This window comes from Littorina saxatilis, linkage group LG17 (assembly GCF_037325665.1).
Source record: "Littorina saxatilis isolate snail1 linkage group LG17, US_GU_Lsax_2.0, whole genome shotgun sequence".
Classification (NCBI taxonomy): domain Eukaryota; kingdom Metazoa; phylum Mollusca; class Gastropoda; order Littorinimorpha; family Littorinidae; genus Littorina; species Littorina saxatilis.
This window is the reverse complement of record NC_090261.1, coordinates 19,245,207-19,271,942: the sequence shown is the minus strand read 5'-3', so window position 1 is coordinate 19,271,942 and position 26,736 is coordinate 19,245,207. Positions and strand designations below refer to the sequence as shown.

General features: G+C 42.8%; 2 protein-coding genes across 6 annotated transcripts in view; both read right to left on the bottom strand.

Annotated features, from left to right (window-relative positions):
• Nucleotides 1-26,736, bottom strand: part of LOC138952783 (pyruvate carboxylase, mitochondrial-like) — a 479,047-nt gene that overhangs the window by 124,180 nt on the left and 328,131 nt on the right. The window lies entirely within an intron of this gene.
• The window catches only part of LOC138952787 (ATP-binding cassette sub-family G member 8-like), an 82,951-nt gene that overhangs the window by 8,679 nt on the left and 47,536 nt on the right, over nt 1-26,736 (bottom strand). The gene's annotated exons all lie outside the window — the stretch shown is intronic.

Sequence of the window (26,736 nt, the reverse complement as noted above, 5' to 3'; positions counted from 1 at the left end):
ATTCATCCCAGAGGTGTTCTATCGGGTTCATGTCTGGCGACATGGATGGCCAAGGAAGCACCTGGACATGGTGGTCGGTGAGGAACTGGGTGGTGAGTCGTGCTGTGTGCGGGCGAGCGTTGTCCTGCTGGAATATGGCATCCTGGTCAGCCAGAAGAGGAAGGGCGTGTGGGCGCAGAATTTCCTCCACGTATCGCTGGGCAGTTATGCGCCCTTGGACGTGCACCAGGGTGCTCCTTCCAGCGGTATTGATCGCCCCCCACACCATGACGCCTCCACCACCATGAACGGGTGCCTCATCCACACAGTTGGGCGCGTAACGTTCGTTTACTCTCCGGTAGACCCTCCTCCGACCATCATGTCGCTGGAGCAGGAAGTAGGACTCGTCGCTGAACCACACGTGTCTCCAGTGATTCCGGATGGTCCAGCAAAGGTGCTGGTTGCCCCACTGCACTCGGTTCTGGCGATGGCGGCGGGTGAGGACAGCTCCTCTGTGAGGTCTGCGAGCTCTCAAACCAGCTTCATGCAGGCGGTTCCGCACGGTCTGGTCCGATAATCGGTGTGGCCCTGGGAGAGCCTGGACAGAAGATGAGGCCGACAGGAAACGATTCCGGAGGTGGCGGAGCCGTATGAAGCGGTCGTGAGCAGCAGTTGTCGCCCTTGGTCTTCCCGCTCGTGGCAAGTCAGCAACGGAGCCAGTGGCTTGAAACCTGACCCACAGTCTACTGATGGTGCTCTGGGACACGTGGAAGTGCCTGGCGATTGCACTTTGACTTTGGCCTGCTTGTAAACGACCCAATGCAATTTGGCGGTCTTCTCTGCTCAATCGGGCCATCTTTCGTCGCTGAATTGTCGTCTGATTTCTTTGTGGCGAACAATCCGCTTTTATGGGTTTTGGAAGACATGGTGAGAGCTCAATATTTCCCGAGTTTCACGAGATTACACTGAAGCATGACGAGTGGTCATGCCAAATGAGCAATTTTGACATTGTAGCCACTGATAACGCATGCGTCACGTGCAGAGCCACAAGGGCAATGGACGAAAGGTCGACGACCAGATAAACATTTTCTGCAGTTTGGTGGATATCCTTGTAGCCATATAACTAAATTGACCAAATATTACAAGCTATGCGTTTCTTTTTTTGAACAGTATATTTCACTCTAATTAGTCCCAACGGTTAACCTAAGAGAGACAGACTACCAAACACAAAAAGTCAGTTATCGGCATGAAACAAAAAGTGGTCCATATTAGGAGCCCTTCCCCTACTTGTGGTTGTACATCTCTGATGAAAACTAACAGTTATTACACACACACACACACACACACACACACACACACACACACACACACACACACAATCACACACACAGACGCAGAGCGTTAATGCAAAATGAGTGTATTTAATCAGAATAGTTTAATTATTGTCTGAACAATTGATCGATTTGCACACACACCTCTCTCTCTCTCTCTCTCTCTCTCTCTCTCTCTCTCTCTCTCTCTCTCTCTCTCTCTCTCTCTCTCTCTCTCTCTCTCTCTCTCATCAAATCAAGAGCTGTGCGTTTTATCAAGTCCCGATCAAATAAATCCACTTTTGAGACGAACCCCGATGTTGGCCTACCTTGCATCTTACACACACACACACACACACACACACACAAACAGTAACACTATAATAGTCAGTCGGCTTAGGACCGTTTTGGTTACTTTTTGGCGTCACGTTAGCAAACACATTTTTCTGATATATTTTAACACCACAACACTAAATCTAAAGTCGTGGGGCAGTATTCCAAACCATCGGTGAGAAAAACGTTGGTTTGTGTGTATGTTTTCCTTCTTTGGCGTTACTATTCTCGTTTAGAGCGTTGGGTTCATAAAACGGACATAAAACTTAAACCGCTTGGCAGAAATTCTATAACTGTAAATCATTCGAAAGGGAAGGCATTCATGTACATGTTTGTGCCACTTAAAATGACGTCATTATCTGTTTGTGCCTGTAGTTTTGACGTAATTCAGTAGGCTAAACAAAATCATAATGAGGCAAGAAATCGCCTTTGGTTTTCAGTGTAAAACATTTTAACAGTTCCAAGGAATGAAACATACACATGTTAAATTTAAAAGAATAAGTAAGGCAGATTAAAAAGAGCATCTTAATATTATTTGCAGGTGTAAACCTTTTCATTGTGAGTAGTTTCAACGCCGTATATTCGGCTATACTGATAGCGCGCTGACGTCAGATGTAAACAAAGCGTTGTCGCCAACTTCACGGAAAGTGTCCCCCCCTGCACGCTATGTAATTTGATAACATTATTGACGTCATGTTGTAAAACCGGAAAGTTGAATTATTTTGCGATAGCAAAATCCTTTTACAATGATCACTTTCCTTTTATAACGAGGTGATTTTTAATGTTATGGGTAAAAATCTAACAGATTGAACCAAATTATCCTTTTTCAAGCCTGTGTATGTGTAAACTCTTTTTCTATTCCGGTTTCGGAGTTGATTCAGAATCATTCATTATGTAATGTATATGACTTTTGTTTTCCTCGGTAAATTAACAATTGTTGATGTAAAATAATTCTAGCTGTGAGAATTAAGAATTTTCAAGATGTTTCTGATTGCGGTTTTAACCAGGCGTTCGGTCACCTATACATATCGATTGAGAAAATGACATTTCCTGTTTTGTCGTCCGCATGTTATACAGATGTTGTTAAAAATTAAACTGTGTATACGAATTAGGCATTTTACTTGCTGTCTGTTGGCAACAATCTTTAGCTTTCGTTTAAGGTATAATTTGCTTATATCCGTATGCAGTCAAGCGGTACATGACGTTTTTTTGTAACCTACCCCCTGCGTCATGGCTGCATTTTTGCAGAATATGGGTTATGTTACGAAAACGCTTCTCATTCTTAGGTGGTTGGGTTTAGCCATTTGTCGTTTACCGAACTGTGGCTGCAAATAAAACGAACTTTCCAAAAAACATAATATCTAATGTGACCACCCAAAGTAACCCTCCCACTATATAGCCAGCCAGGTGACTATAACACATGTGCACAAAATGAACACACACACACACACCGCGCGAGAGAGAAAGACTACAGGGAGGCATGACGTCATGATGCATTAATTGACGTCAAAGACTTTCAACCGTGACGTAATCTTCTTACGCGAGCTTTATCCATAGACTTGGAAACTACGGAATTTCTACCCGTCCAAAGCGGCCTTGGGTGGCGTTTGCTCAAAAAATGGGGGCGCCTATAGCACCCACCGTATTTTAGTTAGTATGTTCCCATTTTTTGGTGAACTTCCATCTCCAATTGTAGCCCCTGATCGGGCACAACTAATCCTTCTTTATCATGTATTATCGGTATGAAAATTTCTCAAGTCGATTACAGTATAGCGTTCGTGGGATACCTCCAGCTTCGCTGGGATAACTGAAATTGTCATCATTTTCACGAGTTTTCATTCACAAACACCTGGGAAATAAATCTCATGTTCCCCATGCAATAAATCGAGGTGGTGAATGGGTTTGAGCTTTCAGGTGAAACGTGGATTGTCAAAGTAAAAGCCAATCAGGCTGATTGTTTGATGTGTGGAACCATCGCGGCTTTGGATTTGTGTTTCCGAGGACAACGATTGTAAGCATTCACTCTCAAAGACCCAATCAATGTTGATAATTATGGTCAATTTTCAACTTATCTCTGTAATCGCAAAATCCACAACGAAAAGTCATAAACACTTAAAAGAAAAGAAATATGCTCAACACTTACTGAACTCACAGGTATGATCGCAGCTCTGTACATTTTCAGACTGGAAGAAAAGCGTCAACAAGCTACGTTTGACGTCACATACAAGTTTGACGTGTTATCTCGTGCTACTGTGACGATGCTTTGTGGCCCAGAGTTGGATTTTAAAAATTCGTCTCCCTGTGGGTTATTGTGCATTTTGTTGCACAACCAAAATGATGACAAAAACGATGTTTGGTGGCTTGTTGTCAGACCAGCATTTTGTTGTTGGTCCTCGGGGAGCATATTGCCTTTTGTCTCATATTTATCAACCGCGGCCTTCGGCCTTGGTCGATAAAGATGAAACAAAAGACGATATGGTCCCCTTGGACCAACAAAAAAGCTGGTCAGTCAACAAGCCACCAAACATCTTATATTGTTCATCAGTTGGAATTGTAGAAGCTGGTGAAAGTAGTTTTCTATCATGGCGATGAACAGAGTTTAATTTCTTCATAAACGTATAACTGCAACAAACCCATATAAACTGAGCAAAACAATTATTGCACCCATTTTCGTACCCCAACTAAAACGTTAATTCCCGTGTCATTTCATTAAAAGCTGAAATACAGCGCTTTTTGTCATGGTACTCCTCAAAGTGGACGCAAAATCCTCTCGTTTTATACTGCTCTCGCGTTCCGCACCTGCATTAGTAGAAATGACATAACACAAGATATACGCAAGATAGCAAAACAAAACAACCTGTTCTGGATGGATAAATGTTTTTTCTTTCTTCTCGTATGTGAAAGTTGCCAAGCTGCACCAATTATGAATTTTTGTTGATTTTTTAATTGGTACCTGACGTTATTGTCAGGTCGATTTGGGGGGTACCCTTACTTCGGCGGCGGTCACGTGATACTTATAACAGAAATCTTTGATCCGAAAAGCGTGCCAGGTAGCCAGGTAAGGGCCTTTTCAATAAAATGACACGGGAATTAAATGTTTTAGTTGGGGTACGAAAATGGGTGCAATAATTGATTTGCTCAGTTTAGTTCAAGAATAATTAATGTTAGCCAATATGTGCACGTATTAATAAAATTTGAGTGTGGAAAAGTTAGCGTATGATTTTTTAACTGTGACAATAAAAATACGTTTCTTGATAACGTCTTAAACATACAGCTCAAGTGAGACTGCCATTTCAGTTCCGAATCGAGTACAACGCCCAGGACCCTATTTTTATTCACTAGTTCAATCGGTGTGGTATCCACAGAACTTATATTAGACAGAAGGGACAAGCCCTCTTAGCGCGATCGAAGAACGCGTTCTGGGCCCGTATTCTTTAAATAGCTGCAACTCATATACTGGCCTGTAAAACCACTTCCGCTCGATAAGTCCGCTAAGTGTTATTTATGAAACTCCGGTAAGGACTTACCCGGGTGTCTCCGAGCTGTAAAGTTAGAGGACCCATCCCCCTCCTCTAAAACCGTCAATTTTGAATAAATCTTGTTAAAATATTGTTTGTAGATCTATGTCCCTCATGGACACACATTGGTGTCGTTTAAGCACCAATGCATTGCGGACAAATACGAGATACCGCTCGCGAAAGATTTCAACCGATGCTCGATCATACCGGCTTGTGGTGAAAGCTTGCTAGCGTCTTCTTTAATGCATTACAGTGTCAATTTATTTTCAACTGATTCCGTGGCCGAACGGTTCTCTCGTTCGCCTGATGCGTGATTGATTCGAGTTCAAATCTCCATCTGCCCATAATTTCTTTTCTACTCTTTGGCATTTGTTTATTTTTGTTTATTTTCTTCATGTGCAAAAGAGTACGTTATAATAGCAAAATTGATTTAAAAAAAATAATTTTAGGCAGGAATGTTTTTTTTTTAATCTTTGGTTAACATGATATTAGTTTATTGATAAAGTTTGTTAACCTAAACATGTAAACATTTGCTTAAAAAAATAAAATAAATAACCATGAAGAAGGATGCTCCCCGCTTCAAAAAACAAAGGCGAGAGAGAAGACAAAAAAACTAAAATGCGGTAGCAGCCACCTGCACGCAACTGAGATTAAAAACAAAAAAATAAAAAATAAATAAAAAGGGTCTCCCCGTGTTTTTATTTCATTCAGTTTGTTTGGGTAGTTGCTATTGACTTTGAAACTAACACGCTGGCTAAAAAGCTGCAACATTGTGTCCTTCAAAGTCAAACTGTCGTTTAACTACCGCCCAGTATTTATTTTTACTGCCCAGTAATTATTTATTTTTTTCCCGGTATTCATGTGTGGCTAGCGGAAGGTCGGCAGCTACCAGTGTTGGTTATTTTTAGAATTGAAGATTCCCGATGCTTGTTCTTCTCTGCGCACGCGTTACCGGCGTTTTCGCCGGCGTGTCAGTTTCAAAGTCAATAGCAACAACCCAAACAAACTGAATGAAATAAAAACACGGGGAGACTTTTTTTTAATTATTTTTTTAACCTCAGTTGCATGCAGGTGTACATGGTATAGTACCTCGTAAACGCCCACCCCCCAGTTTCGACCAGTGGAGTAGACAAGGAAAATAAATAAAGATTATTCAGTCTGCTGTTATTGTTGTTTTTCAATTGTTTCCTTTCCTTAGACATGTTTCGGGGATTGGACAGAAAAAGGTTTCTAGAGTGGCTGGAGAATCGCAATACATTTTTGACTGGGAGGAAAAAGAAGAAACGAAAGCTTCATCTTTGGTTTAAACATAAGTTTATTTCAACAAATGTTACAATCATGACATGTATACAAAAGACACAGGTAACAGCAACAAGCTAGAAGCTTATAGTGGTGTTCCTGCATGGATATTACAACGTAAGGCGGTAACGGCTGAACAATTTGTCTAAGTAAACCAAATCTATTAATAACATAATAAACGTTGCATAATCATTATAAAGAAAGACAGTAAGAGGAAGGAAGGAGGGGAAGAAAAGGAACAAGTCGCGTAAGGCGAAATTACTACATTTAGTCAAGCTGTGGAACTCACAGAATGAAACTGAACGCACTGCATTTTTTCCCAATGACCGTAGTCCGCCGCTCGTACAAAGGGCGGTGAAATTAACGACCCTGTTTAGCGCGGAAGTGGTTGCACTCTGCTGCATAGCACGCTTTTTCTTTACCTCTCTTCGTTTTAACTTTCTGAGCGTGTTTTTAATCCAAACATATCATATCTATATGTTTTTGGAATCAGGAACCGACAAGGAATAAGATGAAATTGTTTTTAAATCGATTTCGGAAAATTAATTTTAATCATAATTTTTATATTTTTAATTTTTAGAGCTTGTTTGTAATCCAAATATAACATATGTATATGTTTTTGGAATCAGAAAATGACGAAGAATAAGATGAAAATGTTTTTGGATCGTTTAATAAAAATATAATTTTAATTACAAGTTTCCGATTTTTAATGACCAAAGTCATTAATTAGTTTTTAAGCCATCAAGCTGAAATGCAATACCAAAGTTCGGCCTTTGTCGAAGATTGCTTTCCCAAAATTTCAATCAATTTGATTGAAAAATGAGGGTGTGACAGTGCCGCCTCAACTTTTACAAAAAGCCGGATATGACGTCATCAAAGGTATTTATTGAAAAAATGAAAAAAAAGTCCGGGGATATCATTTCCAGGAACTCTCATGTCAAATTTCATAAAGATCGGTCTAGTAGTTTAGTCTGAATCGCTCTACACACACACACGCACAGACAGGCACACACACACACACACACACACACACACACACACACACATACACCACGACCCTCGTCTCGATTCCCCCTCTATGTTAAAACATTTAGTCAAAACTTGACTAAATGTAATAAAAAGAAGAGGGATGGGTAGGAGTTGTGCATAAATTAAAGTTGTTGCGGCCTGAACGTTCAATGAACGAGTGTACTATGGAAAAAATGTTCCTGTTCAAATTTAGAGAATACTGTCTGTCTCCATTTAGAAGGTGGGGGAGGTGAATACTGTGGTTAGGGAGGGTATGTATGGTTTCTTGACGTGCTTCGCGATAATTTGGACAATCTAATAGGAAGTGTTTTACGGTTTCGGACCGAAATCCGCAGTCACAAGATGCATCTGTAGAAACGTGACGTCTTACTAGATCGTTATTAAGATCACTTATATATAGCCTGAGCTTACAGTGAATTGTTTGTGATATGCGATCTCCAGAATACCAATAACACGGCGGACTTAAATCGTTTTTTAACAAAAAGTGGTTGAATTCACTTAGGGACTCACTAAGTTTTTTGTAGTCTGGTAAAGAATTCCAGAGTTGTGTTGAAGATGGGAGAAATGAGTTTCTGTATAATTCAGTGTTAAACGATGGAACTTTCCTATCTAAAGGTCTGCGCTGGCGATATGGGTTATTAGTTGATATTAATGGTGGCAATATCGCAAGTAAGTAGTTTGGCACCTTACGGTGTACAATCTTGTGAAATAATATCAATTTTTGACGTTTACGCCTCTCTAAAAGTGAAATAAAGCCTGACTCGTCGTACAGTTGTTGATGGCTTGTACTGCGGACTGCTCCAACAATGGTCTTCATCTTCAAAGCTTCATCTTTGGCGGGAAGTGATGTCTGAAGAGGTTGATTCACGGGTGTGTGTGTGTGTGTGTGTGTGTGTGTGTGTGTGTGTGTGTGTGTGTGTTAGTGTGTGTGTGTGTATGTGTATGTGTGTGTGAGAGAGAGAGAGAGAGAGAGAGAGAGAGAGAGAGAGAGAGAGAGAGAGAGAGAGAGGGGGGAAGTTTTGTGCAATAACGCATCCTTTGAACACTTCTATGGCAAATGACCAAAATATCGTTTTTCCAGCTAAGGAACCGCTCCTGCCAAGGGTATAGTACCTATTAAACGCCCACTCCCCACTTGTGGGCAAAATTGGTGCATGGGGTGGGTGGGCGTATACAAGGTAGATAGCAGTAATATCATGTTAAAAAATAAAATTAAAAAAAATCATTCTCGCCTTAAATTAATTTTTAAAATCAATTTTGATATTACAACGTACTCTCTTGCACACGAAGAAAAAAACCAAAAACAAACAAAATTAATGACAAAAAGTATAAAAAAAATTTTTTAAAAAAAGTAAGGCCTGAAGGTGATTTGAACTCGACTCAATCGCGCATAAGGCGAATTCGATAACCGTTCGGCTACGGAATCAGACAACAACTTCACGCCACTGTAATGCATTAAACAAGACGCTAGCACGCTTTCGCAACACGCCGTTATAATCGATCATCGGTTGAAATCTTTCGCGAGCAGAATCTCGTATTTGACCGCAATGCATTGGTGCTTAAATGACACCAATGTGTGTCCATGAGGGACATAAATCTACGAACAATATTAGAAGAAGATTTATTCAAACTTGACGGTTTTAATGGACAGTGTTGGTGAAGTTACTGACAGGTAGCGACTTTACAGGAGGGGGATGGGTCCTCTAACTTTACAGCTCGGAGACAACCCGGTAAGGACATACCGGTGTTTCATAAATAACACTTAGCAGTTGGCGGACTTATTGAGCGTAAGTGGTTTTACAGGCCAGTATATGAGTTGCAGCTTTTTCAAGAATAAATCTTGTTCAAATATTGTTTGTAGAGAGGAACAAGCATGAGGAACCTCCTATTCTAAAAATAACCAATTCTTGTAGCAGCCGACCTTCCGCCAGACACACATTAATACCGGGGGAAAATAAATAATTACTGGGCAGTAAAAATAAATACCGGGCGGTAGTTAAACGACAGTTTGACTTTAAAGGACACAATGTTGCAGCTCTTTCAAGAATACGGGCCCTGGTTGGCTCGGCCGGCCGCCATCTTGTTAATGCTGAGACTGACCAGCGATCGCGGCGAGCGACACACACACACAGTGCGCAGTTTGGTCTCACGGTGTGCCGTGTCTCTGTTTACGTTTATGACCTGACGTTTACGTACTGTGTGAATAAAAGCAGGTCCATTTACTTACTAATTTACAGGGTAGTAAGGATTTGCTGATGTATAACTTCAGCCGCATCGATAGATCTGTGACCATTAGTTTTTCTCTTTGTTATGTGTTCAATCATCATTTTGTGTGTGCCTACTTTTGAAATGCTACACGACAAGCAATCAGTCGATCTTTTGAGGTTTAACGTCCTTGTCAACCACGAGGATTATTTCAAAGACGGACCGGTGCTTTTAGACATTTAACATGCGCCACACATAAGACAGAAGTCGTACACGAGACTGATTGCGTTTTACACGGTCATTTTTACTGTGAAATTGCAACACTGAGTGTTCGGCACTTCAAAGTGTTTGCCTGCTGTAGAAGTGCAATGCTAAGGCACTGCATACCCCCCCAGCGAAGGACAAATCCGCTCTCTCTCTCTCTCTCTCTCTCTCTCTCTCTCTCTCTCTCTCTCTCTCCTCGCTCTCTCACACACACATTTACACACATACACCCCCCAAGTCACACACACACACACACACTCATTCACACACAAACATAGGCCCTACACACAAACTCACGCACACGCACATACACATTCTCTCTCTCTCAGTCGCTTTATAACTTGTTTATCATTTATTAAACATTTGTATTAGAAGTAAGGACCGGTTGTAAGAAAAGGCGTCGCCTTAAACCTCTATCCTTGAAAAATAAAGTTCCATCATCATCATCATCAGTCTCTCTCTCTCTCTTACACAGACACAGAAACCAGACACAGAAACACACAGACACAAAAACACACACGCACGAATGTATGCATGCACACACACATAAATAACCACATTCTCTCTCTCTCTCAGTCTCTCTCTCTCTCTCTCTCTCGTCTCTCCCTCTCTCTCTCAAACACAACCACACACACACACACCAAGTCACACACGCACACACACACACACACACACACACACACACACACACACACTCATTCACACACAAACATAGGCCCTACACACAAACTTACGCACACGTACATACACATTCTCTCTCTCTCTCTCTCTCTCTCTCTCTCTCTCTCTCACACACACACACAAACACACACACACAAACACACACACGCACGAATGCATGCACGCACACACACATAAATAACCACATTCTCTCTCTCGACTCTCGGGCCGGACCGGGCAAGACGTGTCTACACGGCTCCGCATTAGAAGGAATCCGTCGACGTGGGGGTAATGGGGCCGGATATATACTTTCTCCAATATTGTGAATTTTGTTGTGTGGGCGCCCGCTAAAGATGGGTAGTACCTGTCTGTGAAAAGTGTTTGGCAAAAGTGTTGCTTTCTTCGATGTAAAACAGTGGTGCAAATATTTTTCCTTTGTTCCAAGTCAGTGAAGATTTTATGGACCGACGCCCGCTGGACTGACAATATGTGGTAACATTACAAGGATGGTGTAATCCCATCTGCGGGATCCATCCTCTGCCCAGCCGTCGTGATGCAACATGTGTGAAGTTCTGTGCCTGCCCCGGCGAGTGTGAAAATGTGCTGTACAATGTGTGTGTTACTATAGTGTGCTGCGTGTGTGTAATCATGGCGTCCTCCGTATGTACGAAGCGATCAGCCAGGCTCCTCCCAACTTTGGACGCCAACCAAAAAAGATTTTTCTGCGGAGTAAACGAGATTTTAGTGTGGAGAAGCGCTCTCCTTCTGCGCTATACTGCACTCCAAGGAGATTTGTTTACATTTTCATGTCAGGACTTTGACAAGGACAACACAGCTATTGAACTTGACTATGTCCCGTCCTTCGAGTCACCAATTGTTGTCCGTTTCAATGTAAACCAAAAGAAACTCTTAACAATTACTCTCTACTTTACTATTACTCCTGCCGGCACGCTGCTGTGTCCGGGCCGAGGATGCTCAAGATGGAGTGAAGAATGTGACATCATAGGGGATCTTACTGATGATCCGTAGGGATACACTCTTTGCTGATACGTTCAACGAGGACAACAATGGTTCGGCTCTCTCAAGATCATTGTGCACTACCCCCCTTTCTTTTGGGTCTGACATGAAAGACGAGGGCCGGCCCCATTACCCCCACTCCTCCTCCCGCTGTCTCCCCCATCCCCACATCCACGCCTCAAGTCGTCGCTGCTACCCCTGCAAGCCAAACCACGCCGCGCAGCACTAAGAGGTCAGCAGTGGTCACGCCCCTGAGAACGCGACACCGTGCTCGCAGCTCAAGGCCTGCATGGGTGCAACTCTTCCGTCTAGGACGGAATTTCCGTTTTTCTCAGGAGGCTGCAGACGGTAAATCCGTTTTTTTGAAAATTCTGGTGTTTGGGTGGGGGGTTGCTTGAGAGGTCAGCCACCTTTGACCATGCCTAACAGGGACGGTTGTGTAAACAAAGGTGCCAAGGTTGTAGAGGGGGAGAAGGATGTCATGTCATACTGGTGAATGTGGCATCTTTGGGAAGTGCTGTGTATTTAGCCTTCCTTATATACCCCACTTTCAGGGATTCAGAGACCTTCAGTGGTAGAGAACATTTGCATTCCGCCTGGTCTATGAACCAGTGGTATTTCGCTTCAGATACATTGAGTCCTTTAGAAAGTTGGCAACTAAACAAGCTTGCTTGAAACTTATTTCTCTTTTAATTCAAGCTATGATTCAACAATCATTTGCGAATTTAACTCCTAAAATGAAAAAGCAGCATCAGAAGATTGCATGTGCATGGCAAGGCCGGATATAACTCTGGATGTTTCTGTTTTTGTCTAAACGTTCTTCTTTTTAACCTGAGCAGTTAGCCCTTTTGAAAGTATTCAATTGAAACAAACTCAGTGACTTGAAACTTGTTTCTCATTTGGTTGAAGCTATGGTTCAACAATTATTTGAGAATTTACCTCCTGCAATGATAAATTCATAAGCTTCAAGTAAAGAAGTTGTCATACAAGGGAGGTGACTGTAATTTCCTGTGTTTGTGAAAACTTTTTGTTAGCATGGTAATTTTCCTTTAATTCAGTAAACATTTTTTAAATCAAAGACAAAACTAGGTGATAAAATCAATCACCTTCAAGTTTACAAGATTTTTAATTTGGGCATCTCCAATTTTAAGGTTTTGTTAGCAAGGAGAGGCTTCTAAAACCCTTCTTCAAATGTGTTGACCTTGTTTTTTGTAGACCCTCTAGCAAGAGTGATGCAACCAAACACCTTCAAGTATAGAGGTTTTTCATGTTGTGCATCCTCCCCCCCCAAATTTTGTTGTTGTTGCTGTTTTCAGTTTTAAAACAGCAGAGGCTCAAATAGCCCCTCTTGAAATGCTAAAATTCATTTTCGGCTGGGTGGTTATAAATACCTTCAAGTTTACAAGATTGTACATATTATGCATATCCGCAAAGCCTGTTTGTTCTGAAATAGATTTAGAGTCAAAAGAGGCCATTCAAATCCTCCCTGAAATGCGAAAATTCGTTTTCCCACGTCACTCATGAAAACTTGCCTGGATTTTCTTGTTCCTGTTGTAACGAGAATCTTAAACCTTTCTCTTCAGTCTGGGTCTGTGCCTGCACAGTTTAAAGAGGCAGTCATAACACCACTTCTAAAAAAGCCAGGCCTAGACACGGAGTGCTTAAAGAACTATAGACCCATTTCAAACTTACCCTTTCTGACCAAGCTGTTAGAAAAGTGTGTGCTAGCGCAGCTCCAAGAACATCTGCTGAGTAATGATCTTTTGGACGTCCAACAGTCCGCATACAAGAAAAATCATAGCACAGAAACCGCTCTTCTTTACGTAACTGACAAGCTGCTGACCAGTGCTGACAACAAGGAAGTGTCTGTGCTCGCACTCTTGGACCTCTCGGCGGCATTTGACACCATCGACCACGACGTCCTCCTAAAGAGACTACAGTTCACGTTTGGAATTGCCGACAAAGCCTTCCAGTGGTTCGTGTCATATCTCTCTGAACGCTTTCAAAGAGTACAAATAGGTCAAAAAGAATCATCCCCTGTTCCCCTGAAGCACGGAGTACCCCAGGGCTCTGTTCTAGGCCCGGTTCTGTTTACACTATACACACAGGACCTATCTGACGTCATCTCGAGGCATGGCTGCGAACACCACAAGTATGCCGACGACACCCAAATAGAGGATTCTGCTCCCCCCAGTGATTTTCCAAAAGTGGTTAAAAACACTGAGCGCTGCATTGAGTCAGTTAAAGACTGGATGATAGACAATAAACTCAAGCTGAATATGACTCAAAAACTGAGGTGATGCTGTCAGGCTCAAGGCATGCTTTAAATCAGATTGACTGTACTTCCCTGACAATAGGCGACACTCAGATTGTCTCCCAAACCGCTGTTAAGGACCTAGGCGTGTACCTGGACTCTGCTCTGACAATGCAAAAACACATTAGTTTTATTTGTAAATGTGCCTTTTTTGAGTTGCGCAAGATTTCCTCTGTCAGATCATTCTTGACACTCCAAGCCACTGTTCAACTTGTCTCCTCTCTGATCCTGAGTCGACTTGACTACTGCAACTCATTGCTTGCCGGCCTCCCCACTGAAGAACTTGATCGCTTACAGAGAGTCCAGAACAGTGCTGCAAGGCTCATTCTGCAGAAGTCTAAGAAAGACCATGTCACTCCCCTACTTACCACCCTTCACTGGCTTCCTATGAAGTATAGAATCGAGTACAAGCTGGCTCTGTTAGGGTACCGCTGTTTTGAGAAATCACTTCCCCCCTATTTGTCCCATTCCCTCAGTATCTACGAGCCATCCCGTTCTCTCAGATCCTCCTCTGAAAAACTCCTTCGCATCCCCAAAACCAGGACCAAGACCTTTGGTGAAAGAACCTTTAGGTACCAGATTCCGACCGTCTGGAACTCGCTCCCAAGTTCTATCCGTGACTCCAGCAGCCTTTCCTCCTTCAAAACACAACTCAAAACATACCTGTTTTGTAAAGCCTTTGCTTAGCCTGAGTAGACTCTCCACAACTCTATTCTGTTTTGGAACTCTCTACCCTGCATGTGCTTTATGGTCTATTTGTCAATGGTATCTTTGTGTGTGCGCGTGCGTGCGTGCGTGCGTGTGTGTGTGTGTGTGTGTGTGTGTGTGTGTGTGTGTGTACTTTTAACATTGTATGCTAAGTTTTGCTTAGTGCTTGGGATCTTGGTGTTATGTCTCAGTTAAATGTATGCTTTGTATGCTTGTTGATTTGTGCTAGTTTATTCTATTATGAATTTGTAAAGCGCCTGGAGCCAATTGATGGGACTCGCGCTATAGAAAAGTTATTTATTATTATTATTATTATTATTATTTTTGAGTGGAGGGCGCTGCCCCCCTGGACCCCCCAACAAGGGTGCTGCCCCTGCACCCCGCCGGGGCCTTTAACGGCCCCTGGACCACCTTTTCAGTGTTTTCATTTTCCAGCAGTTGCACCCATATGCAAGGGGCAAGCCTGCCCACAATGCTCTACCTGCGGTGTGGCGTCGTTTATCTCAAGTGGAGGATGAGATTTCTGCTATCCATTGCATCCTCCAAAACACTGTAACTGCCACAGAACAGCTGTCAGACGGTAAAGCTGAAACTAGTCAGATCGAAGACGCCAAGGTGCAGCTCAAAAACACTCTGGTGAGAGACTTTTCAGAAAAGTTTGAAAAACACGCAGAGGAACTTTCAGTCCTAAGAAACAAAGTGTCCAGTCTCGAAAAAGAAAATGCTATCTTGAAATGCCAGCTGCAGGAAACACGCCGTGAGGCTAAACTAAAGAAGAGCTTCTCACAAGCAGTACAAACGGTAACCCTTTCCCCACGGTCCGCTGCCAATGGCACCCAGACCACACTTCCCCCATGCCAACAAAGCCCTCCCCCTCCTCCCATGTATGCTGTCCCCACCTCCAACTCCTTTCAGGTCCTATCCGATGATAACTCCCCCACTAGTGAGTCCACACTCTCCCAATCCCACCCGGTCCACCCACTTACGGGAAACCCTGCTGAATGTGTCCACATACAGAAACCAACATCACCCCAAGAAGCATTGTCCACTCTTTCGGTTGCCGGCCAGTCAACCATGCTTTTGATCGGCGATTCTGTCATCAAGCATGTCGACCCACAACGACTGGCACCAAAAGGTGAGACTCTTCAAAAAGTATGTGTGTCTGGTATGACAGTGTACGACCTGTGCAAATGGCTGCACGTCAATGCCACCTCTCCTTCAGCAGGAATGAATCGAGTGATTGTTCATGTTGGAGTCAACAGTTGCAAGATGGGGCCTGTGTCGGAGGGAGAGTGGGCCGACATCATTGGACTGTGCCGCAAAGCCTTTCCTAATGCCAGAGTTTGTCTCAGCTCCATCCTGCCAGCAAAAGGTCGACACACCTTCAACAACTCCATCCTTCCCTCAAACAGAAACCTGGAAGCTGCCTGTCGACGTCTCGATGTCTTTGTAGACAACTCCGCCAGCTTCACTGCGAGCAGTGGTGCACCAAGACTGGCGCTCTACAGCGATCACATTCACCCCAGCGCTAAAGGCACGGCTAAACTGGCAATTAACATCAAATATGCCGACACACCCAACTTCAAAGAGTACCGTCGCTCCAGCGATGACGCTCATCATGCAAAGAACCATAACCAGGACAACCGCAACCCTTCTCGACGCAAGCAGCCGCCACACAGTCATTCTAATGAGGACATGGGTGCAACGCTCCATCTCAAACCACCATTCCCACTCCTACCCCCCACCACCTCCAGCCCCACCGTCCTCTCACCACTACCCCCCACTTATGCCCACCCATACCCCAGTTAACCTTCCCCCACCATTTCCCTACCCGCCCATCCAGTCCAGACAAGAGTACATCGGTCAACCGGCGCGTGCAGGGACCACCGCCAGCGCAACCAACTTGGCAATACAAAGAAAGCAGCGCAATTGGTCCGCCCCTTCGCCCCTGTCCGCAACTTCATCAGCAGTTTGCGGTCCCTTCCCCCCGGACCTCCACCTGTCTACAACCAGTCAGGGCCCGTATGCATGAGGAGGAAGTCAGCAACACTGGAAGTAGAGGCCTCTTTCGGAAGTGGGAACTCCCGAAGTTTAACTTTCCAACTGTTCACTATGCATGAACGCCGGAGTGGTGACTTCGAGAGTATTCGGTCAAGGTCGCGAAAATTGGGGGAATCCTAACCAGTACGCATGCGTTTGTTAACGGTAAGCTTGCCACCAGAAGAAACAAATCTCATCGTGAGTTCAAAAAGGCGAACGTTGAGCGCGCTGTAGTACTAACAGCATTATTGCTGGGTTTTTTTTTAATGGTTAAACGAAAGGGTCGTTCAAACCTGTGATGATTGTCTTGGAATCGAATGACTGTCTATGACAAATGACTTTGTTGGCTTGAATGTTAGGAGAAGAGTAAATGATTATGTTGAACTTTTTTTTTTAGGGGGGGGGGGGGGGATCTCAGCTGCTTGCTTCAACCCTTTATTTTATTTAATTTTTTTTTTGTTGCGGGGAGTATCCCTCTTCATTGATCTTTTTTTCTTTTCTTTTTTTCTGCTTTTTATATTAATTTTTCTACTTTAAATGTACCTATATCGTTAACAATACTATTTCTAAATGTATTTTAAACACGCCCAAAAAAATTCCTTTACGGTAATTTTTAATAATCATATTATATTTACAAATCACTTTATCCTCAACGCATTTCCAAGTGAACATAATTTTGGGGCACAAAAAAAAAATCAGTATAATCAATTTCGTTCTCACAATAAGTACAACAATTACTGTATGTTGAACTTGTGTTTAATAATTTTATATCGGTAAAACTCTTTGTTGGCCAAACATAGATTGGTTATAGGGAAACTTTGGGTTACTGGTAAAGTTTAAAAGGAAGAACATTATGCAGTAGACCGTAAATAACTAAGTTTAGTGACTTGTTCCTTATTTATTGGGGAAATGTCTGTCAAGAAGTTTAGAAAAGACAATACTGTTCATCGGTGTTTTAATTTGTTTTCCCTCGTTAATTTTTGATTACGATGGCGATGCATGGTTATGTACAGTTAAAAGTCAAGATTCGATTTTTTTTTTAAAGCATAGGACAGTTTCTTTACGCGTTTAAAAAAATTAACACAGAGGCAAAAACCGGTTGTTGCAGTCTGAATGCAATTGAGGTCTATTAAAAAAAAGGTTAATTAAAAAAAAAATTAGCTCCCAGCGGCACTTGAACCCAGAGCGTCGGATTGAAATTCCGAATCCGTAACCACTGCACTATGCTACTTGTCTGGAAAAAGCTCTATGCAAAGATGTGTTATCAGTTATTCAGTCGTGGTAGTTTGAAAGCTCACCATCTTCCCCGAATGACTCGAGCACGTTTTTTTCGGTCAGTAAATGATTGTACTGTCGGTTGTGAGCCCCGCTGTTTCAAGCTTTTCACCTGAATTAAACAAGAATGTCACAGTTCGTGTCTATGGTGCAAGGTAGCCGACCGTCTCACTGTAGCCAAGTTACGACAGTTGCTCGATTGACGCATTTCACGTCTTCAATATTGTGTCTGAGCTCATTTCCCAATGAGCTGCCTTTAAAACCAGAATGTCATGCAATTGTAGCATGCGTTGGAGGTTTCTTTTAGATGGGTAAGGACCTTCAAGATGCGATATCGTCGTATAAATGATGAAATTAACTTTGAAAGTGGGAACTTCGGAAGCAAAGTTGCCAGCTACTCGGTATGCACGAGCTAACTTGAACGCCGAAGTAGTGGCTTCGAGAGTCCTGAGGTCAAGGTCGAGGAAATTGGGGGAATCCCAATTAGTGCGCATGCGTTTGTAAACGGTAGGCTTGGTGACCAGAAGAAACAAATCTCATCGCGAGTTCGTAAATGGGCGAACGTTGATCGCGCTGTAGCTTTTACTATAGTTGTTGTTTTTGACTGGTTGAACGAAATGGTCTGTTCAAAGCTGTGATGATTGTCTTGAAATTGAATGACTGTCTGTAATAATGATTTTGTTGACCAGAATGTTGGGGAGAATAAAACCTTTTTTGTTTATGTGGTAGCGAAGTCGGTTATGTTAAACCTCTTTTTTTTTTAATGATTGTGTATCAGTAAAACTGTTTGGTTAGAGCGAAAGTTTTGGGCTACTGGTCAATTTAAAAAGGCAGAACTCAAGTTTTTGGGGGAATCAAGATATAAGGTGTAGTGAAAAGAAGATAAGTTCAGTAACTTTCATATTAATTGGGAAAATGTGTGTCCAAATTTTTACAAAAGATAAATTGTTGTACTTAGGTGTTAGTAAATTATGTTTGTCCTCGTTAATTGTGAACAGGATGTATGTTTATGTAAAGTTGAAAGTCAAGATTGGATTTGTTTATCCTACGCGCGTGTGTGCATGTGTGTTAGACATAGAACACTTTATTATCTCAATTTCGAGAAAATTAATTCGGGTGTGGTGAATCACAACAAACAACATAAAACGTAAGAAAATAAATAAAATATCGAGGCGCAAATAATCAGCTCATAATAGTGTGTGTGTGGGCCGGTGGGGGGGGGTGGGGGTACACACACACACACACACACACATACACACACACACGCACGCACGCGCACACAAACAAACGCACAATTATACCCGCACGCACGCACGCACAGGCAGGCAGGCAGGCACTCGCACAAATACATACAAACACTTTCACACACACGCACACGCACGCACACACACACACACACACACACACACACACACAAACACACCCCCTCCCCCCACCCCCCACACACACATGTGCGCGCGTACACTGCAAACGAATGAATGAATGAACAGACGCACACCTACACACGCACGCACGCACTCACGCACGCACACACACACACACCCACACACGCACACGCACACTCTCACACAAACACACACTCTCACAATCATGCACACAAAGACGCCCATTTACATAGAAACACCCCCTCCTATCGCAGCCGGTAATTTCCGCGCATATGTAAATTCCGCGCTTGTAAAATACATGTATGCTCCGCGCAATATCGGGTTGTAACTTCCGCGCACGAATTACTGGTTCGGCTCATACAACTTGCGCGCGTACTCACAGTCCCTACGGTTAGCACTTTTCACTGACTGCTCATTGACTGTTCACTAACCACTCACAATGCAATGACCACTGTGACACATTTTTTTACCCCTCTCACAGACACACAGACTCACACTGTCACTGTCGGCCGGTCACTGTCACTGCCATGGATTTAAAACAGTCTGAGACCATAAGAAAAAAAGATGCCATCGTAATTGACGGTTACCTCTATCGTGTTGATAGAGTTGCCAAAATTGCAGACTGTGATACCAGACACCCGAAATTTCTGTAATTTCTGTTATATAATAAGTGAACAAAATATTCTTATACGCATGGTTTAAGTCTTCATTCGTTTTTATCGACTTGTCTGTGTAATAAAGACGTGTTCAATATATAGATATACAAGTGTCAGTTTTCATGGATATACAAGTGTCAGTTGTTAATGTCTCAATGTCTCACATTTGACCGAGCAAAGACACGCGCGCTAGTTTCACATCACATTTTGCTAAAACACGCGCGCATCTTACATATACACCACGCGCGGGAGTTTCACATGCGCGGAAGCTTCAAAATTGGGAAAGTGCGCGGAGTGTTCATGCACCCCCTCCTATAAGCCGGGATGAAATTTTAAGAGTGGTGGCCAGTGACCCAGAACGAACAAAAGTCAAAGCTGGCAACTCAGGTTTGTATTCAGGGAAATTTACACGAAATGCACGCACGAGATACGACTTTTCTTTCTATTTTCTCTCTTTGGAACTTTCATTTGCGTTAGATCGGTTTTATATGAAAAACCGAAGAAAAGCCCTGCTATTTTGCACTGAGAAACTTTGGAAGCAGCGTGTTTACTCCTGGGTTTCGCTGTAGTACAATTACCCTCACTTACTTCCACGCTTGCTTCAAAAGTAAGCACTTTTTCCGTCCCATGCATGCGAAATTGAGGATGTACTTCTGATGTCGCCCAAAACGTAGGAAGTTGTCGCAAACTACCATCAATTACTTCCTCGCTTTGCTTCGAAGTAAGCCTTTCTTCCGGCCCATGCATACGAAAGTGAGGCAAGTTCTTCCGATGTCACTCAAAACTTCGGGAGTTTTCGCGAACTTCCCCAATAAGCATACGGGCACTGGTTGTCTGCAACAAACCGATCTGAAATCAGTGGTGCTGTGTTTCTCGACTTTAAAAAAGCGTTTGATCTTGTTGATCATTCATCTTTCTTTCTTTCTTTCTTTATTTGGTGTTTAACGTCGTTTTCAACCACGAAGGTTATATCGCGACGAGGGAAAGGGGGGAGATGGGATAGGGGAAAGGGGGGGGAGATGGGATAGAGCCACTTGTTAAGTGTTTCTTGTTCACAAAAGCACTAATCAAAAAATTGCTCCAGGGGCTTGCAACGTAGTACAATATATGACCTTACTGGGAGAATGCAAGTTTCCAGTACAAAAGGACTAAACATTTCTTACATACTGCTTGACTAAAATCTTTACAAACATTGACTATATTCTATACAAGAACCACTTAACAAGGGTAAAAGGAGAAACAGAATCCGTTAGTCGCCTCATACGACATGCGGGGTGCAGAGAAATAAGGATGTGGAAAAGAAGACTTTTGGTAAGTGAAATAAAGGTGATGGATCCAGTCAGGTAGAAATAAGACAACAAGAAAAGAATTGGAAAACTGCAGGGAATAGTAGGGAGAGTTTTCTTGGAAGGAAATATAGGTGAAAGGACTGGTAAGGCAGAAATAAGACAAAAGAAGAGAAGAAACAGAACCGTTAGTCGCCTCTTACGACATGCTGGGTAGCATCGGGTAAATTCTTTCTAGTCCCAACCAATATGGGACTCCCCCTAACCCGCGGGGGGTGTTGATCATTCAATTTTACTGAAGAAATTACAGTTGTATATCAGAAACAGTTCAGTGTGTAACTTTTTTGCTTCCTATTTACAGGACAGATCTCAATAAACTGTAAAATATCTACTGAGGAGACTGTGAAATGCGGGGTGCCTCAAGGGTCAGTGCTTGGGCCGATCTTGTTCTGTCTGTATATCAATGATCTGCCACTGCACATTTCTGATAGTAATGTAAGAAGTGATTTTTTTGCTGACGATTCTTCTCTTCATTCAAGTGGAAAGTCTGTTCCAGTAATAGAGTCCTCCCTTCAAACAGCTTTAAACGATGTAAATAACTGGTGTAGTGCTAATGCTATGCTTGTCCATCCAATAAAAACTAAAAGTATGGTAATTGCAACCAGACAAAAACATCAGATTTCTCCACTCAAACTAAATCTTACTATTGGTACGCAATCAATTGAACAAGTTCAACAGCATCGCGTTTTAGGGGTAATTCTTGATTGTGAATTCAAGTGGCAGGCACAATTACAGCATATTTGCAAGAAAGTAGCCAAGAACGTTTTTCTCCTATCCAAGTTAAAGCAATATACCGACAGAAGGACTCTGGAAATGTTCCACCATGCTCATGTAATGCCTCACATTAATTATGTTTCGACGCTCTGGGATGGCAGCAGTGATGTCCACTTGAAAAAGTTAGACTCTCTCTATCGTCGCTCGGCCAAACTCATCGTAAAGGATAATGCCTCAACAGATATGAAATTAAAAATGCTTAACTTTCTTCCACTGGAAAAGCATCTCAAGTTAAACAAAGCCATTTTCATGCATAAATTGTATTACGGTAAAGTGCCGATTTACATTACATCATTATTTAATAAAGCTACCCACAGATATGGGTCGGTCAACTTGATCCCACCAATTCCACGAATTGACCTGTATAAGACCAGTCTTGCTTTTTCGGGTACTTCAGTTTGGAATTCACTTCCATCATCCTTTAAGCACTTAAAGTCATTAAAAAGTTTTTAAAAATGTGTTAAAAACCACTTAATGTCTGAGTAGTTTAACGCCCTTTGACTTACCACACTTAGTATTACGTCAAAGATATGCTGTGCATTGTATATTCTGAACATATTTTTGTTACACTATTGCTACATGTTCGATTGCTACCTAGTATGCATTTGATTTTATGAATAACCACATATGTATGCTCTTTTTTTTTCTTTCTTTTTGTTGCTTAACGCCCCGCCGACCACGAAGGGCCATATCAGGGCGGTGCTGCTTTGACATATAACGTGCGCCACACACAAGACAGAAGTCGCAGCACAGGCTTCATGTCTCACCCAGTCACATTATTCTGACACCGGACCAACCAGTCCTAGCACTAACCCCATAATGCCAGACGCCAGGCGGAGCAGCCACTAGATTGCCAATTTTAAAGTCTTAGGTATGACCCGGCCGGGGTTCGAACCCACGACCTCCCGATCACGGGGCGGACGCCTTACCACTAGGCCAACCGTGCCGGTATATGTATGCTCTTCATGCCTCATCTTCATCATCATCATCATCGTCATCATCATCATCATCGTCATCTTTAGTATCACGTTTTCCGACCTCCTTTTGTTGGTTAACTTTTTAATTTTTAATTTTTTAATTATATAATTGTGTGTCTATGCGTCCCAAGGACAGATTGTAAGAAAAGGCGTAGCCTTAAATCTTATAATCCTTGTTAAATAAAGTTCAATTCAATTCTCTCTCTCTCTCTCTCTCTCTCTCTCTCTCTCTCTCTCTCTCTCTCTCTCTCTCTCTCTCTCTCTCTCTCTCTCTCTCTCTCGCACGTCAAAGATATGCTGTGCATTGTATATTCTGAACATATTTTTGTTGTACTATTGCTACATGTTCGATTGCTACCAGCTTGTATTTATAATTACCTGCATAGTATGCATTTGATTTTATGAATAACCACATAATTATGTATGCTCTTCATGCCTCATCTTCATCATCATCATCATCATCATCATTATCATCATCATCGTCATCATCATCATCGTCATCTTTATTATCATGTGCTGAAGTTTTCCGACCTCCTTTTTTTGTTGGTTAACTTTTTAACTTTTTAATTTTTAATTTTGTAATTATATAATTGTGTGTCTATGCGTCCCAAGGACAGATTGTAAGAAAAGGCGTAGCCTTAAATCTTAATCCTTGTTAAATAAAGTTCAATTCAATTCAATTCAATTCTCTCTCTCTCTCTCTCTCGGAGTTACCTGCCCCTGGCAACCAGCGAGCAGCATCAACTTCGAGCTCCCAAAACTTCATCATTTTTACGTGTGTGTGTGGAACGCCAACATCGTCTAAAATGTGTGTACCAGTGGCTTTAAAGTCTGTGCTTCGAACCCTAACAGAAAAATGCCATCTTTCCACCTGGGACATTCATAGCAAAGGTCAAGGAGAATGTCCAACACTCATTGTAAGGTGGAACAGTGACAGTGCAGCGGCCATTGAAACCCAGTCCGTGCAGCGTGGTGTGACCCGATACAGAAAAAAAAGTCACCGAGTGAGCTCAGGCGTGACGCCCGCCGTGCAGCATCGAGACAACAACAAACAGCACAACCACAGGCACAGGAATCTGCGCCTCACACTGAACCCCATCAAGGTACTGTGCAAGAAAATGACATTACCACAAATGGCACGACCCAAGAATCCCGCGACATAGGTCTTTTCCAAAGCCCACCCCCACCATCCCTTTCGCAAATGCCCTCACCGGGATGCTTCGAGTCACCGGAGAAGATGGAAAGGGAGGAGGAGAAAATAAAGGGCCAAAGTGACGCTGAATGTACTGAAAGTTTACATGAGCATTTGAACGAAACGGAAAACGAGAACTTTGACGAGTTTTGTGATGTTTTTGACGCCCCTGATTCAGACAATGACACTAGTGTGCAACTGTTACAGTTCTGGGATGATCATGTTGCCGGGCTAGAGTTCTACTTGACAACATTCCCAGCCGAAGTTAGGAGCGCTGTCATTTCGTCTGAAACTCTCCATGTTGTGAGAAACATTGTGGTTGACCAGAGATACGGAAAGAATTCACTACATGCTGTAACTGACTCGGCAGTGTTCGAGTACAACATGACTGAAAGGCAGGTGAAAGACTGGTGCCCCTTTGGACTGAAGGGCGAAAACCCGTTGGCCATATACGACGGCGTAAGAAGGTGGCCAAAAGCCGATCACCTGAGGTATTCCCAACATATCGATAGAATGAAGGATCATATTTGTGCCTGTTGTCAAGTAATCAAACAAGTAGGCCAGAGTGACAACCCTGACGCTGTCGCCCGTGACTCCTGACCGGGAATGCAGGGATAGTGCCGCATTGCACTTGCCGCTGACTTCTGAACGCACGTGGAAGACGTGTTATGTGCAAACTCTGTGACTTGATGGGCATACAGACACTAAGACTGTTTACCAAGTCGCATTCGATTCGCGCGTGATAACAACGGCGGAAATACAAACTGTAAACAGACCAAGTGTTGGACTGAAGAAATAACATGGTTTTCCATGATATTATCCAATGTACATATCGCAATCGTTTCGATCCCCCCCCCCCCCCCCCCACAATCTGTGTACGGGCCGATGGCTTCACAGTTCTCTCTCTCTCTCTCAAGCTCTCTCTCTCAAACACACACACCCCAAGTCAGTCACACACGCACACACACACACACACACACACACACACACACCGTGCACACACACACTCACTCACACGCACTCACTCACTCTCTCACACAAACTTCATACACACAAAACACACACCCATACGCACAGACGGACATACACAAACAAACACACATACACACACACATACACTGACTAACCCACTCTCTCTCTCTCTCTCTCTGTCTATCTCTCTCTCTCTCTCTCTCTTACAACACACACACACACACATTTACATACGCACGCCGCATGCACGCACACACAGGCTCACACACACACACACACACCGTGCACACACACACACACACACACACACACACACACACAGTGACTCACAAAAATCTCATACACACAAAACACACACTCATACGCACATAGACAGACGGACATACACACCTTTACAAACAAACACACATACACACTCATACACACACAAACATGCACATAAACCGTCATGCACACACACACTCTCTCTCCCTCTCTCTATCTCTCTTTCTTACAGACACACACACATTTACATACGCACGCACGCACGCACGCACACACACACAGGCTCACACACAGGCTCACACACACACACACACACACACACACACACACACAAACACACACACACACATAACACAACAGTAACACGCTCCGCGTTTCGTTTTGTTTACAGTAAGCCTACTGCCAGTACTGGTACTCGCCATGCTTCTTCGCAGCAGTTTCAAAATGGCGCCCCGAACGCTTACGGAAATTGCCGGAACATAAGAATTAAATGTGCAAGTTGATGTTTGTGTCGTGTGGCGATCATCATACTTTTGTTCTTGTCTGTGTGAATTTAACATGGTGTTTGTCTTACATCAGCAAGGTTTAAACAGATGAAATAGTGTGACCAGATGTGTATATTTACGCGTCATCAGATCAAATATTTGCAAAGGCAGGACGTTAACTTTGTAAATAGAGTGGAGAAGTGAGCCTTAAGGAACGTCTGTCATTGAGAAGATATGACTGAAAAAGAAGTTATTGACGGAGAATTCTGTAAAAGATATGACTGAAAAAGAAGTTATTGATGGAGAATTCCGTAAATGATATGACTGAAAGAAAGTTATGGATGGAGAATTTCCTAGATAAGATATAGTCATAACTTTTGTAACAAGGTGGAATGATTAACTAAATCAAAAGCCTTCTTAAAGTCCAGAAAAACTGCACTCACTACTTCGGAACGATTGATAGCCGACAGCCATGTGACACAAAGTTTCATGAGAGCAATCTGACAAGAATGTTGTGGACGGAAAACCTGACTGAAAAGTGAAATGACTGCGAGTGAGGGGTCTAGGGGGAATAAACTGTCCAGCCATGTATATTGCTGTATCACTTCCCTTGTTGTGGTTCGTTTGTCGTCAGTCCACCATTATCACAGCATCTTTATGGCATCAGTTATGTGTAGGTTTCTCTTTAAATCAAGTTGTTCCTGTTACATGATGCACTGTAATAAGTACTTCTC